Source organism: Cynara cardunculus (assembly GCF_001531365.2).
Source record: "Cynara cardunculus var. scolymus isolate 2C chromosome LG 13, CcrdV1, whole genome shotgun sequence".
NCBI classification, from domain to species: Eukaryota; Viridiplantae; Streptophyta; class Magnoliopsida; order Asterales; family Asteraceae; genus Cynara; species Cynara cardunculus.
Genome location: NC_037540.1, coordinates 20,821,007 through 20,827,052, shown reverse-complemented (window position 1 = coordinate 20,827,052; position 6,046 = coordinate 20,821,007).

Genomic DNA, 6,046 nt, shown 5'->3' with positions numbered 1-6,046 from the left:
TAAGGAACTGCTTAGTCAAGTTTTGTTTGAAACCATTGGACTAAGGAACTGCTTAGTCAAGTTTTGTTTGAAACCATTGGACTAAGGAACTGTTTAGTCAAGTTTTGTTTGAAACCATTGGACTAAGGAACTGCTTAGTCAAGCTTTGTTTGAAACCATTGGACTAAGGAACTGCTTAGTCAAGTTTTGTTTGTAACCATTGGACTAAGGAACTGCTTAGTCAAGTTTATTATGTCATGAAATATTGACTGTTATTGTACTTGAAATAAATGCTAAATTGATGTGCTTGGGAGTATATTTTCCAAATAAAGTCTCTGTCCATAAACGCTACTTGTTAACTCGGGTACATCCCCGGGCCGTGGTATTGTGGATAGCCGCTATTGTGTTGACAGTCCCACCCAGAAAGGGGTACACATTACCTATGTTTTCTTGTCTAATCATGTGGAATTTGGACTACCGCTGAATTAGTACATCTACGAACTGTGGACCTAAGTAAGTGTACGGGCTACTTTTGGTCGTTCGTAAAATAATGGGGCAAGKTGGTCAGGTAAGGCTCAGTAGCGTCTCAAGTTTTTACATCGTGGAATATTTACATTTATTTAGTGCAAAAGATTCGCATAAGTTTGCAAATATTTGGTTTATGCATTAAAGTGTTTTATGCATATGAAAACCCGTGAGCTCACCAACTCTTTGTAGTTGACTCGTTTTATGTTCCATGTTTTTCAGGTAACAAGTAAGAAATGAAGTTTTTTGGGAGCATACTTGTGGAAAAACTGATTAAGTTCGCATTGGAAGCTTTTGTAAATGAAGTATTTGTTAAAATTTGGTTATGTCATTAAACTCTTTTATTTTGAAAAAGTTTAAAAGGTGTTATTTATTAATTGTTGATGTGACTCGCTTGCCTGTTACATCTCGTGTTTCCGCTTTAGCGGGGTGTGTCAATATATATATATATATATATATATATATAGAGAGAGAGAGAGAGGTAAGATCAAATGTTAACCAAAGTTTTTGTGTTAACTTTGCAAACCATGTCAACCAATCATAATACATTCTTCTATTAGGTTTCTATGTGATAATCGGATCCTGGTTATCACCCGAAGTAATTAATATGTGATTATTTGATAAATGATTATGTGACAACATGATAAATTGTTATATTGATCATGCAAATATGTGAAATTATGTGCATAAATGAGTATGCAACAAATATGTGGGTATTGATATGCATTAATAATGCATGTGTGCATATTAATGTATGCATAAATATGTGCATGTGTGCATATTAATGTATGCATAAATATGTGCATGTGTGCATAAATGAATATATGCATGGATGGATGCATGGTTGGAGGCGGTTTAGCCGCCATGCTCTTTCTAGAAAGAGTATAAAAAGGAGTGTGAGGTTATCATTTTCTCTTCCTGCCAATTTGAGAGTTTGTGTGCGATTTAGAAGAAGAAGTAGTGACCGGATTATTTTGATCGAAATCAAATAGAAGGATTCAAAGTTTTTCTTGTTTTTGCTAAAAATCAAGGTGAGTGGTTTACCATTTTATTTCAATTGTGAAGTAATTCTTTTGGTTTGATTAATATTTGTTTTGAAAACTTGTTTACCCGGTTTAGACTTAAACCAGACAAAGCGTTGAGCGGTTTAAGGTTAAATCACTTGATGTGTTGTCCGGTGTAGCCTTAAATCGGACACAAGGTCATGCGATTTAAGTGTTAGTGGGATTTAAGTTTTATAAATCAGATAAGAACATTGAACGGAGAAGTAGGAATACGACCAAGGGGTGACCGATTTACTTATAAATCGAACAAGGGTTGCCCGATATATTCTAAATCGCTTGATGTGTTGTTCGGTTTAGATGTAAACCGGACAAGGCTTGAGAAAATGATTGTCCGGATTAATAAATCGGACAAAGTTTTGTGAGTTGACCGGATTTATAAACCGGATAAGGGCTTGTATGACCGGGGTGGTAAATCGGACACAATGCATAATGTTGTCCGGATTAGTAAACCGGCCAAGGCTTGACCGGAGATGAAGTCCGTCCAAGTCTAGGTTGACCGGATTTGTTTACTTGTGCATGGTTTGAATAAATTCTTATTTTAATTACCTTGTAAAAAGAATAGGAATTTTGGTAAAGATAGTTTTGAATTGATGATATTTCATTGGAACATTTATGACTGCGGTCTGTTCTATATGGAATTGTCTTGTAAAATGTTTTGATGAGGAAATAAGGGTGACATATCAAGGAGAGGTGTACCATGGGATAAGGGTGGCATATCAAGGAGAGGTGTGCCCTTGGATATAATGGTGGCATTTGAATGTGTGATGTATAATATAACTCTTACTATTATATCCTATAAGATTACTAAGATTTTGAATCTTTATTTCTTTGTGATTTGAGGATTTAGAATTAAAGTTCTTATTGGAAATCATAGTCTGAATGTTATTGAGGCAGAAATAACAGGTTTGGCCTGGAACTTTAAATAAACCTTGTGTTAATTGAAAAGGTTTAAAAGTGGCATCATGATAAACCTATTTGAGTGTTGGACATGTTAATTGAAAGCTGAGAGATTGACTTGGAATTGAAAAGGTATTGGTAATATGAGGTATTTGTTCATATATTTGTTATTTATATGAACCATAGTTTTTAAATAAATGATTTGATGATTTTCACCCTGCAATAACATAAAAGGGGAACTCACTAGACCTTTTAGTCTAACCCTCATTTTGTGATTTTAAATATGTGTTGTAGGAGGTCCAGACGGTAAAGGAAAAAGAAAAATGTGACATTTTCCTACTTGCATATTTGGTAGAAGATTTGACTATGATATGTATAGTTTTGTTAGCCGAACGTGGAATAGTACAAGAATTGTATTTTGAATTTTTGATCAGTGTATTCTGTAATGGTTGATTCTTGTACTAAGGTACCTATGTGGTGTATAAACATGTATTTCTTATATGAAGTATGTGTTACATGCAATGTGTGGTATGGGGTGTTACATTTTATCATGTTCACAATTTAATGTCAAGGGTAATTGAGTAATTTCATTTGCTATGTAACTCCCATACCATTAAAGGGGAGTTACAAAATCACAAAATCCCTAAAAATGTGCATTTTAAGTATTGATATTTTTATTTTTATTTTAATCTTGATCTTTCATTTTTATTGTTTTATGAGTTTTTGATTCGTGGAGGAAACACGGTAGTAAAATTTTCGGTATCGTTCAAACTATTATGGATAAACGCATTGGAAAAGAAATCGACAACATTGAAAAGATTAAAATGGTTTATGGTGACAATCAGAGTTCGAGTTCGAGAAGTGAATAAATTAACTAAAGCGAATATCTTGTTAATGGATTAATATTTTATTAAACTAGTTTCAATCAAAATTATGTTCATTATGTTGTGTTGTGTTTTTTGTAATTTATATTGTGTTGATAGCTTTTTTCCTTAATTATTAATACGTACTTAATTCACATGTTCAAATGGAAGTACATGCACGACTGGTTCGGTTATAGTTCACACCTTTAGACTAATGAAATTAGGGCACAAAGCAAGTATACAATACGGCCCAACGTCGTTTTCCAAGTAATAAACTGGTACAAGTACCGGATTATCGTCCATAGAGATTGTAGCCAAAGTTATATTAGAGTCCAATGAAAGAGATGATTTCAGATGACGATTTTAAAGACTTTTGTTTGATTTTAAGGTGATCCAAAACAGAATACATAATATATAAAAGAAGCAAGGGTGTAAGACTTAAGGTGCGACCCAAACACAAATTCCAGCAGCCAATGCTATAGGAATGCTACAGCAAGCAGTGTTTCGAAACTAAGTTCCACAATCTATTTTGAAGGCATTCCTCTCGGACTTCACCATTGCACTATCTTATAGTTTTCCACCCATATCTCTATGTGGTGTCCGGACCGGGGATAGTGACACGATGGTGTTTTCAAAATATATGGATAAACAAATCTCTTTGTTAAAAAYCACTCTCTCGAGWCGATTCCCATATCATTCGAGTTGGCGTGTTCTTGATAGTTAATCTCTGAATCTATCACACTTTGACACTTTTGAAGAGCGACCAACCGTCGGGAGTTAAGTTTTGAAAAACATAAATGACAAGTCTCCTTGTCGRCAACTTTCTCAAGTCTACCTCTTATGTCATCCAAGTTGACGTGCTTATTGATGGCTTATCTCTAAGTCCATCGCACTTTAACACTTCCAAGTGATCAACCCGTCAAGAAGTGTGCTTGGCTTTATAAAAACTCGAATGAAACAATGAAACGTCGTTTTCGAAAACACGTAGCTACTTTCGTTCGGTTTGAAAATCACACATTTCCGTCTCACACCCAAGCTATAAAAGTTTAGCTACTCATAACGGAAAGTAAAAAATAAATGAGGAAAAATAAAGACATAAACGTAAATTGCATAAAGTAAATAACGAGAAAATAAATGACGGAAATGTAAATGACGAGAAAATAAATGACGGGAATGTAAATGACGAGAATGTAAATTGCGGAAAATAAATGACGGAATGTAAATWGCGGAAAATAAAAGACGAGAATATAAATGACGGAAATTAAAGACGAGAATGTAAAAGAAGAAAAAAATGAAGAACTTCAAGAACTTAATTAAAACCACCCTTGGAGAGGGTTTACAATACTAGCAAATGGAATGGATGAAAGTAGGAGTAATGGGTCACTAGAAGACAAAAATAAAAGACTTAGAGGCTAAGTATCCAAAAGTAAGTTACAACCCAACAAAAGAGTAACTAAAAAGTACAAAGGCCTAACCAAAGTCTAACATCAGATTTTTTAATAAAAACCCAGCTTTTACAGCTGTCTTCCACCTTCCAAAAAGTCAGCGTCTTATCCATTAAGCCCTCCAAAAAACTGCACATGAATCAGATCGACGCTGCACCAATGCTGCAGCATCTGCTGTTTTCACAAAAACTCTCTATTAGCTTCATCCAAGCATACCAACAAGTCAACCACAATATTTAGCTTCATAATAACAAATATAAAGACTCAATATAGACAAAAATGCATGATCAAGGCATTAAGTGCCTTCCCAAAGAGAGTTATAGCATCATGAAGTTCATAGCCTTTCATAAATTTAAGATGAGTCACTCAAAACCAAGTTCTCTGTGTGAACCATAAGCTGGCATTACCCTTTTCTTTGTTAAGCTCAAACACAATCACATATTTAGGATCAATAGGGCTTATAGGATTTACTCTTTTTGGCGTTTCTTTTCTCTCATAACCTTTTTTTAAATATACTCCACACATAAATTTTTCAAATTTTTGGGCACTTTTGCCTCTTTTGCTTGGAGTGTGCACATAGTCCCTATGGGACTTTTGTTGTGCCATTTCATAACATTTTCTAAAACACATAGCCCCTATGGGACTTTTGTTGTGTTTTCAATACCCTTTGTGTGATAAGGAGTCAATTTAGAGCTTTGCTATTTTGTATTGACTTTGTGTCCTTGTGTAAACTCCTTCCCCAAACTTGAATATGACAATGTCATCATTGGCGTTATGTGGGGTAAATGGTGTTTAAAGGGTGCAAGTGGCTAATATGAGCATAGAAAAGATGGCCTATCTCATTTCCTAATGGTGATTGTGTGATCAAAGTGTTTTCCCAAAAAGGGTTTTGCTAGTTCTAGTAAAAAACAAAGTACCATGATTAAATGACAAACAATCACTAAAATTATTCGGGCTATGATCTCATGTGTTAACAGCCCTCAACTGAAATGATCATGCGTAAAAATAAGACTAAAAACTATAAAAAAACTGTTCCCAACTCAAAAAAGTAAAATATGAAGCTAAAGTAGGGTGGTAGAACCTGTCCTACTCCGAAGGAGTAGGTTTTGAAGCCTGAGCTGCCATCTCCTTCTTCAACTTCTTATTCTCTTCAAACAGACTCTTATTATCCACCTTGATGGCCTTCGGAATGTTTTCACGAAAGTTGATATTTTCACCTGTTATGAGACTAAACAAAAGCACCAACCTTTCTACAAAAATGGAGCTGTTATGA